The sequence below is a fragment of the Euprymna scolopes genome, chromosome 16 (assembly GCF_053919585.1).
Source record: "Euprymna scolopes isolate OS-2025 chromosome 16, ASM5391958v1, whole genome shotgun sequence".
Lineage (NCBI taxonomy): Eukaryota > Metazoa > Mollusca > Cephalopoda > Sepiida > Sepiolidae > Euprymna > Euprymna scolopes.
In genome coordinates, this window is record NC_136497.1 from 107,252,162 (window position 1) to 107,263,819 (window position 11,658).

General features: G+C 31.6%; 1 protein-coding gene and 1 long non-coding RNA gene across 2 annotated transcripts in view; both read right to left on the minus strand.

The window, feature by feature from the left end:
• Positions 1-11,658, minus strand: part of LOC145296039 (diacylglycerol kinase theta-like) — a 1,210,689-nt gene that overhangs the window by 903,621 nt on the left and 295,410 nt on the right. The window lies entirely within an intron of this gene.
• The window catches only part of LOC145296040 (uncharacterized), a 231,177-nt gene continuing 222,554 nt past the window's right edge, over positions 3,036-11,658 (minus strand). The window contains exon 2 of the long non-coding RNA XR_013869945.1: positions 3,036-3,128. This is a non-coding gene — a long non-coding RNA (uncharacterized LOC145296040). The remainder of the gene's footprint in view (positions 3,129-11,658) is intronic.

Below are 11,658 nucleotides of genomic sequence, written 5' to 3' on the forward strand. Positions count from 1 at the left end.
GTATTTCTTCAAAACTCCGCGGATTAAGGACTATCCACTTATCTTGTGCTTTCTTTTTTTAAAATTAAATATGTTTTTAACTCTTTTTCAAGATGTTTTTTAACATGTTTTATTAATCATTTGTTCATATTATATGCTCTATTTCCTTTTCGATTTTATTGAGCTTTTACATGTGGTTGAGATTACTTTACTTGTAAATATTAACTCTTTAATATTTATAATATATTTTAAGTTTACCATTTTGATTACCTTGGTAAACTTATTGTAATTTTTTTTTTTTTTTATTTATTTTTTTTTTATATTAATATATATATATATAAATATATATATATATACATATATTAATATATATATATATATATATATATACATATATATTAATAAATATATTTAAATATTTATATATGCATATATAAATATATATATAATATATATACATATAAATATATATATAATATATATACATATAAATATATATATATAAATATATATATATATACACGTTTTTTTAAATTGCATTAGAAATAAATAATCATTGCGACAATAAAGTGTATTGTTTTACTGTGTACAGCGTCGCAATTGTTTTTTTTTTTATTCGTTTTTAAATTAAAATATATATTAAAATTGTTTAAAGGATTTTAGTATCTGTTCAGTTCACGTTTACCTATAAGTATGGCAAATGACTTATAATTCAATGGCTGTATGTTTTTTTCTTTAAAAATAATCAAATATAATAAACAGAAAGACTCATAGAAATCTATCTATATTATTTTTTTCATTTTAATATACTTTCGTAGAAATGTTTCTGTTATGTCAAAAAAACTATTTTCTTTATATCACAAGTGTCACGCTCATACATTAATTCCATAGCTAATATAACATACTGACCCAACGGGTCACGGGTAGTCTAGTATATATATATATATATATATATATATATATATATATATATATATATATATATAAAGGTTTGTGTGTACATACATATATATATATATATATATGTGTTTGTGTGTGTGTGTATATATATATATATATATATATATGTATATATCTTCTTCTATATTCTATATATTATTATATATATATATATATATATATATATATATATATATAAAAGCCAAACGTCTGTGTGTATGTATGTATGTATGTTTGTTTGTAACGCTAAAACTTTTGAAAGACGGAACCAAACTTGACAAATTTGGTATCATATCGAAGCCCCATCACCCGGATGACAAATATCGAAATTTCACGTCAAACGGACCACTAGAAGTTAGTCAACTGATCAGTTATCTTCGAGGGGGGCCCCCAAAAAACCTGTCATTATCTATATATATAAAAGACAAATGTTTGTTTGTAACGCTAAAACTTGAGATGAAAGATTCCTCTCCCCCAAGAATAAAACATATGTTCAATATCTGCTTTTGTTTTTTCATTGTTTATACGGTCCCGAGCAACGCCGGGTAGCCCTGCTAGTATATATAATTTAAAGGAGATTAAAACAATAGTCTAAAGAGTTGAGTGTATTTCAATGTAACAGTGAAATTATTAGTTTAATTAAAATACAGGAAAGAGAAAGTGCTCGTTGTAATTTAGATATATAATAAGCTCAATAGGTAATTATCAATCACATTACTTAATATATATATATATATATATATATATATATATTAATATAAATATGTATATTTAACTCATTACAAGTAATTCTTTAAAATATTAAACAGAATATCATAATTTGGACAGCATGTGTGAAACGGCTTTTAGAAATTGATTTTCAAATTAAATTATCCCTGACCAGTTGTTTTTCAAGACCCTTTTTATTACTACTTCCCATGTTTTCTTGGCCGTTCCCTCTGCTTTAACTCTTCTACAATTGTTCTATATCTACTAAACAAAGAAATTTCATCCATTTTTCCAATGTGATAATACACATTTTTTTTTTTATTAAAAACCCTGATGATTTCTATTATGAACTAGATGTGATATAAAGTTTACCTATGTGTGAATCCATTTATGCTTCTTTAATGTCTAAGACTGGTAATAATTGCCATGAAAAGATTCATCAATCTAATTAAGATTCTTTTGCAAATGTGTGCTCTCCTACACGAGTGAGGTCGCCTCAGGAGATACAGAATTAAACTGTTTCTCACTCTTTGGTGCCATGAGAGCGATATTGCTTAAGATAATGGCCTTTTAGGATTGATAATATTCATATTCCATTCTTATTGCTAGGACTTTGCCTGATAATTGTAGAAAATAAAACATGTTTATGGTTAGGAAATATTGACTAGTAACAAATTTAAAACAAGTAAAAATTCAGAAAAAGAAAAAAGTAATCGCTATGATTCAGTGCAGAAAATCATGGATTGATAATTTTCAAAATTATTAGTACATTCAGATGAAACACTGATTCTCCAGAAATACCCCCACCCCGCTCTATACAAGCAGATCTAATGAAACAACATCTCAGTTGATGATTCCATTATCATTTTTATAGTTCTAAAATATTGGGAAGATCCCAACAAGCATATAGAATGTGCATATAGAATCTTTCAAAAAGAAAGTGAAATGTTTTTTTACTACTAGTGAGAAAAACTTGAACATGAATGACTAACTGCCAAAAAACTTGTATATGTGACGGTACTTATACTGCACTATTTTGTTTACCAAATCTTCCCATTTTTAACAACGTCTGTAACTTGGGGCCTTTTAAGAAGATCCAAAACGAATACAAACCAGCTCACTATAAAAAAAATATAGTAAGCTTTAAATACAAATAGCAGCTAATAAATATGTAACTGAAATCATTTTTCCTATTAATATATTATTGTATTGATCAAGTATTCTTTAACATCTTCATTTTCAGTTACAGAAAACCGTCATTATAAAAATGTTTTTTTTTTTAACTTTTTCGTAGAATTACCATTTCTAAGAACATGAAAACAAAATGTAATTAATTGTAAATGTAGAAATTACAATGATTTTTTAAATTTTTTTTTTAATTATTTTCTTTAAAGAAGAAATTAGTATAATTTTTCTTGCAAAACAAAAATGGCACTTACCTCGAATGAGCGTGTAAAATGTAATCCAAAAAAGGGATGGGGATTTCTTAAATTGCTACTTACCTAGAAAATAAAACAAAAAAAGAGAATAATCAGTTATTATACAACATAAAAATATATAAAAACTACAAATTGTCAGAAAGAATAAATGAAAAATAAACTAAGTCGTATATCACTTCAACTGAATATTTTGCATTTAACAACAAAATTGCTAATATATTTTATTAAACAATTTGTATGAATCAGCAAGCTACTTTTTTTTAAATTTTGTTTTGTTTCAATCAGTTCTGTTAGCATTTATTTCTTTAAAAAAAACAGGCACTCACATTAGAGATGATATGAAGGTAAGCAATAGCAAAAGTATTTTACAAACTTCAAACCTGGCAGCCTCGGGCAACAATCTGTGTTGGAATCTATTTTCCTAAAGTCATCTGATATAATTTGATAAGTTTACAAACAATTCGTCGAGGAGATTAACCATGCATCATTCTGAAAACAACGGCATCAATATTCCTGCCCCTTGTCTCAATTTGGGCAGATTTTAGTTGACAACACATCTATATTTGAACAAACCAATAATAAACAAAAACTTGAAATACTAAAAGCATTACTATAACCCTAACGCCCTCTCTTGTCCAGGGGCCGGGCCGCATCCATCGCTATCCTGGTTCACGGGAGCATACTTGTGATGTACTCTTGGCCGTGTTCATCGCTCCCGGCTCACAGGACCATAGATGAAACCCAGCAGGGCTACATTCTTACTTGTCTAGTGGTGAATCCCTCAAGTGCGACCAGACTCTCACTGGTCACTGGAAAATATCTCTCTGCTGCTCAGGGCAGGCGAAATGTGCATGACCCTAAGTCCGTGTGGCAACATTGTCGACTTCGGCTGTCACACTGGTTTTGTGCTGGATCTGGTCTATCTCTTTCATCATCTGGCGTCAGGGCATACCTGAAACAAACTGCATCTTCATTCAGGTCGGCAATCGAGAAACAAAGAAAAGCTGGTTCATTTTCGTAAAAACCAAACAAAATAATTATTTATAAATCATTTTACACTTGTTTAAAGTTGAGTTCTTTAATCTGAGCTTCGTGATGCAGGTTGTATAACTTAAGTTCATTTAGTTAATTTCCCAGCTAAGAACAAGAACTTTTCAACTTAGTTTTTATGAGGGTTTTGCCTCATCCCCACCCCAGGCAGGGCAAGAGCAATGTGGACGTCTTGATGCCAGCCAGTAAAAAGACCCTAACTCTAAAAAGTCAATCGTTTTTATAAAACTGGCCTCTTCCCCCCTCTGTCATATTGAAGATTACTTTTCTTTTCTTTTTTTTTTTTTTTTTCCTCTGAACCTCTTTTTTTCTCTATCCCCTTATTTTATATTCTTTTCATTTTCTCTTTTCTTGTGAACCTCTTCTTTCTCTTTCGTGACCATATCTCTCCCTAGGTTCAATTTATTTACTTATCTGTCCAACTAACTTATCACTGGCTTGGTGGCCTGGTAGTTAAATACAACAAGTGGATTCAAATGACAACATCTCCCAGACACCAAAGCAGACATTTTGAACCCAAGTCATTGTTTCCATATTTTAATTGTTCTTTCAAAACTCAACTAGAAAACGATCCTATATTGTTTTTCTGTCAAACTCGAGAATTTCATTATCATATTTATTTTTTTTTTTTTCATTGAAATATTTTATTTCTTATGGACATTTTCGCCTCTTCTTATCGCTACATAAGTACAAAATGTAAATTAAAACCGCTTAAAGAACAATTATTATCTACTATCCTCCTCCCCTCCTGATAAATTCCAGGGACATTTTTTCTTTTTTTCTTGATCAAATATCACACCCCCTCTCCTACCTTCTCTTCCTCTATTTGAAAAGCAAGACCATCTGGTATCACTAGGAATCTTGCTACATCACTAATAAAAACTAAAAAAATTACTAATAATAAAATAAAATTTACCAATAGTAGTAACATCCTGAAATGTTTGTAAAGTTTTTAAAATAATTAACCAATGAGAAAAGGAAAAAAAATTATATAAATTGTTCAAAACTAGTTAATAAGGAATCTAGAACAATTGAAAAGTACTCAGATTTAAGACAAATATGGCGATTACATCAGTCAGTTCTTGCAAGAAGTGAAGATCGTTATTCGGAAGTTGGAAAAGAATTAATAGACAAAACCATCTAATATATTTAATGAAATATGCTTAAGAGTTAAGAGAAAAAATACTGCCACCACAGAAAATCGAAACCAAAACGTTTAGCTTACAATTTATTTTTTCCTTTGACGTTAATGCCTGAGCTATGAAGACATATTTGTTGCAAGGTTAAAAATTAAAACATGAACCAATAACTAGTATGTTATGCATGCATATTCATAATTCCGTCGTTCAACCTTCACCTGGCAAATTCCATATTTTTAATTTTCACACATTTGCATCAATTTTCCCCAATTAAAACCCAAACAAAGTTTTGCATGGGTTTGAATACCCTATATATCAAGTTTCATGTCTGTAGACAAAAAACTGCCAGAAGAGTTTGTTGGGCAAAATTTTTAAACAAATATGTATATATACACTTATAAATATATTTAGACCGAGGTTTGTGTTTACTATAACCAATCTGCCCAAATTGAGACAGTGGAAAAGGCTTTTCAAAGATTTCAAGGTCTTTTATTGATTGATTCAAGTTTTCACAACAAAATTTGATACATCTATCTATCTATATATATATAAACGTGAAAGTGTCTGTGTCTGTGTACATTTCCCTATGCAATAACTCTGTCAATTTTTAGTCTACACTCGAAATTTGATATACATGTTACTGAGATTTGGGAAAATCGATGTGATTGGTTTTTGGCCAGAAATTTGGCGAGTAAGGCGTCTAAGTTCAACAATCTGATCTTTGAGAACTCTACCAAACTCCTCCGACAATTTTGGGTCTACGCACTTGAAATTTTAGATATAGGTTCCTTGGACATGGATCTAACTTAATAACTTGATTTGAGCCCAAAACAATAAATTTTAAGGGGTCATAATAGAGGCCAAAGTTAAAAAAAATTGACCTCTGCGGTCTCTTCCAAATTACTCAGACAATTTTTGGTCTAAATATTTGAAATTTTACATAAAGGGTATTCAGAGATAGGGCAAGCTTTTTAATCAGTTTGGGTCGAAAAATTTTAGTTACCAATATATAAATGTATGTATGTATGTATGTCTGTTTGCATGTCTGCCTTAAACTTTCAATAGAGGTGACGGATTTTACCAAGATCAGTATCGTTTTAAAGTTCGATCTTTCATACGACAAATATCGAAAAATTGGCTAAAAACATTAATATCTTCCCCTTCAACTAGGCACTTTCCTACGGGGTGGGGGAACTTTTTTCTCCAATATTTTTTAAAGTTATCCTATCCTTTCGATTGTCTAGCCTTAATTTTACAAAATGTCGCTTCCGGTTTGGCAGTGGTCGTAACAGCATAAACATTAGGTTTTGCCCCGTTATTTTTCTCCTTTGCGGTACGGGTTTGAGCCTGCCTTCCTACTACCACTTTTTTTTTTTTTTTTTGTTCAACATACACATCCAAACACCCGGGCAACGCCGGGCGCCCATGCTAGTATATCTATAAAAGTGAACGTGTCTATGTGTCTGTCTGTGTACCTGTGTGTTTGTCTGTCTATGTACATTTTCCTACACAATAACTCTGTCAATTTTTAGTCTACGGACTTGAAATTTGATATACAAGGTACTGAGATTTGGGAAAATCTATGTGATGGGTTTTCGACCAGAAATTTCGCTGTTAAGGGGTCAACTTTCAACGATTTGACCTTTGAGAACTCTACCAAATTCCTCCAACAATTTTGGGTTTACACACTTGAAATTTTAGGATCTATTTTTTTCACATTCTTTTCCTCCTTCACGGTATGGCCTGCCTTCCTACTAACACTTTTTTTTTTTGCTTAACGTAAACCTCCCAAAACACCCGGCTAATGCCGGGCTGAAATGCTAGTATATAAATATATATATATTATACATATATAAAATAAAAAATTGTCCCGCCATTTGTTGAACACTATGAACAAAATTCAAACTATTTAACTAATACAAATCAGCAAATTAATACTAATACCAGACCTCGAGCTTTTAATAAAGTACATACATATATCGGCGCTACTTCAACATTAATTAAGAAAAGAATATCAAAACACATTTCTTCTTTTAACAACCATAATTCTAACAATAACCAAGGAACTTCTCTAACCACTTTAATTAAAAAACTTAACTCTAACAATACCCCCTTCTCAATCAAATGGACTATCATAAAAAAAGTTAATTCTTATACTCCAGGCTCTAAGTCATATCGCCTCTGCACAACCAAAGCTATAACTATAATTACTTCCCCTCGAAGTAACAATATAATAAATTCTAAAAATGAACTGATCGCTTTTTGTAAACATAAGTCCAAATTTAATTATGGTAATTTTGAAATTACATAGTTATTACTTTTACCTTTTATGTAGATATAAAAAAATTTTCTTTAACTTTATCGTTTTTCTACATATTCTTAATACTTTATAATTTAATAATCTTTATTTTAATTCTTCATATCTTCTTTGCATGGCCGGTTATTTATATGCATTTTCTGCTTTATTCTTTAAACTTTCCTATCTATCTAATATATCAATCTACCCACACTTTCATATCTTGTATGTATATTTATTTATATTTTACTATATGCATTAACTTAGTTTTTTTCTTGCTTTTTCCTGAATTTGCAGATACCAACCATCCTCTACCCTTAAATAATTTTCATTTTTTTATTTTATTTTTTATTTATTTATTTATTGTTTATTTATTATTTATTTTCTATTTATTTATTATTTATTTATTTTCCATTAGGTGTCTTCTAACAACTATTCCTGACATTTTTTTAAATGATGACCTGTACATTTCAGTTGACCTATATTATTTTTCCCTATATATTTTTTTTCACGCCTTTAACATTTCCTGCCTGGGTCATTTTTACATTTGTTTCTCTATTTTATATTTAACTCTATTACCATTTTTTTCTCCTCTTTTTCTTCCCTGATCTTTCTTATTTATATTTATGTCTCGGCAGTAAAGTGAAAAGCATATCTATTTTTCTTTTATTAATATTATTGGAATTTTTTCCTTGTACACATTTTTGTGATTTATTCCATGGATTTCCGCCTTTGGATTATTATGGACCATCTTCTTCGAATTACGGGATTTCCTTGGATTTTACTTGTGCAAATGGAAATTCAATTAACTTTCTTGAAGTTATACATTTGGATTTTACCGTCACCGGATTATTTATCTTCCATCAGACTATCCATTCATGTGTAATCACCTTTTTCTTCACTATATTCCCTCTGCTTCACTTTTTTTGTTATCAAGTAAGATCTTTGACTTACTTTTTGTTTCATCAAATACTTTTGCATGCAAAATCCAATCCCGCATTTTGCTAATTCCTACCCTCTGATGAGAAGGAAAGTATTTCTTCGAAACTCTGCAGATTAAGGACCATCCACTTATTAAGTGTTTTTAACTCTTTTTCAAAGTGTTTTTTAACATATTTTATTAACTGTTTGTTCTTATATATATATATATATATATATATATATATATATATATATATATATATATATATATATAGGTTTTATTTTTTATTACTATATTTTTACAGAAATGTTCGTTTATCGTGAAATTCCACCATAAACGAACATTTCTGTAAATGTCTGAGGAAGCAACCTGACGGCCAAAAAACAGTCGTGTAGCTGAAACAAAAATGTAACTACACAGAAAAATACGGTAATAAAAAATAAAACGCATATTTGCTCTACAACAGTATTGAGCACTTTCTTCAGGTTTTTATTAATTACCATTTCTACTAAAATATATATATTTTGCATTTATATATATTTTACATTTATATATACTAGCATGGGTGCCCGACACTGCCCGGGTGTTTGGAGGTGCGTGTTGAGCAAAAAAAAAAGAACACAGTGATAGTAGGAAGGCAGGCTCGAACCCGTACCGCGAAGGAAGAAAGGAACGGGAAAATAATGTGACGTCTTTGTTGTTATGACCACCGCCAAACCGAAAGTGGAATGCTCGTTTGTGAAGAAAAAAATCCATCCCACATTGTTACTGGTAGGCAACACACATATGTATATATATGCATATATATATATATATATATATATATATACATATACATGCATATATATATATATATATATATATATATGCGTATATACATATATATACACATGCATCTACATATTGATATACACATACATAAATACATATAAATATATATATATATCTCACAGGATTAGTGAATCTCTTGACAAAGGCTTCCTTTCTAAGACAATTTCTCTTAACATATCAAAGGCCTTTGACAAGGTATGGCATAAGGGTCTACTTCACAAGATTTCCAGCTATGGTATAACTGGAAATGTTTTCTCAATCATTAAATCATTTCTCTCCGATAGTAGTAGTCGATGGACAAAAATCAGAGGCCTGCAGTATTAATGCAGGAGTCCCTCAAGGATCAATCCTGGGCGCAACTCTCTTTCTGATCTACATCAATGACCTCCTTATACACATACTTAAATCATTCGTTGACATCTATGCACGACCATCTACGGCAACACATCAAAGGCTGTAAATGACAAAGTTCTCTCTGATTCTCTCTCCTCTCGAACGAGTGGTTCAGTGGGGGAAGACGTGGCTGCATCTAAAACTAAACTCCTATCCTTAGATCATCAATGCTCTGATCCCCATCTGGCATCAATTGAAATGGATGGCTCTCGTCTAGGAGAAGCCCCATGTTTTGACAAGCTTCTGGGTTTGACTTTTACTCCTGATCTGAAATGGAACATGTACATCAAGTCTATTGCCAAGGTGGCTGGAAAGATGGTGGGATCCTTCTACCGCTCCAGAAGATATCTCACTACTGATGCAATTCTCTATCTATATAAAAGCCAAGTACGCCCAAGGATGGAATACTGTTGCCATATCTGGGCAGGAGCTGCTAAAAACAGCCTATCCTGTCTTGACAGAGTACAAAATAGACTTTGTGGCTTAGTGGGGGATGCCCTTTTCTCTACCCTGCAACCTCTCTCCCACAGAAGAGACGTTGCGAGCCTATCTTTGTTTTATCGTTATTTCCATGGCAGGTGCTCGTCTGAACGCCAATCTCTGGTCCCCCCTCGCCAATCTTTCACGAAAAACACCCGTCTAGCTGAATCCACTGTGAAAAATTTCCCCCCACTCTTTATCTGTGCCGAAATCAAAACGTGGATTCCATGAACAAAGCTTTCTTAGAACTCCACGCCTGTGGAACTCTGTTCCGTCTGCCTGCTTCCCACCTGACTACAACTTGGATGTCTTCAAGTCCAACGTTAACAAATTCCTAATGAACCACCCCCTTAAGTAAACACTTCATCAAATCTCTACACTAACGTACTGTACTTGCAATAACCATTATCCCTGAGTGGCTTCCAGGCCTTGATAAGTGGTGACCACCGTGTAAAAAAAAAATATATATATATATATATATATACATATAAATACAAATATTTATTATATACATATATACAGACATACTTATATATAAATATATATATGTAACACCAAAGAGAGGCAGCGTCAGACCATTAGGGTCGATGTGACGCTTTTATTTAACGTTAATATTTTATCCCAGGCAATATCGGGTAATTGAAAGATAGATGTTAAGATCTTATTCCGGGCAACACCGGTTAACTAAAAGATAGATGTTACTATTTTTTGATATTTAGAATTTCCAAAGAAAGGACATCTTATAAATTCCTGTTGCCATTGCCAAGCATTTGAATACATCTGCCTTACTTTTAATGCTAGGTTTATTTATGGTGTTTTTTAAATTTAATAAAAACCCTTCAAAATTTGCTGACGAGGAGACCTTGCTTATTAAAAAACTATATGTAATAATTCTTGTACGTAACTTGATGTCTACCACAATAAAAAGCATTGTTTTCCGAAACGATCGTACAGATAATTGATTTTGTTGTTGTTCCTTCTGATGAAACGGATTTTTAATTTAATAAGGCTGACTGGGAAGCCATCAGGGAACTAATTAGAGATGCTCCATGGAAAAATATTTTCTCTCTCCCTGCTGAACAATGTGCAAACGAGACCACTGACTGGTTCAAACCTGCAATCGAAGCGCATGTTCCCATGCGGAAATTTTATAGTAAGCCCCAATGGTTTACGTCGACTTGTGCAACTGCCATTGCTCAAAAGCAGCATGCATACCGTAGGTTTAACCGACATAAGTCCAGTTCAAACAGACTGAAGTATATAGAAGCTAGAAATAACGTTAAGAAAGAAATAGCGACAGCTAAGAGAGAATTTACGGAAACCACTAAAAAGCGCATCGAAGCACAAAAACTAGGAACTCGAGACTTCTGGAAAATCTACAACAGTGTAGTAAATAATGGGCAATCAACAATTCCCCCACTAACCAACAATCACGAGGTTGTCTCCTCAGCAACCGATAAGGCTAACATGCTTGCCAGTCGG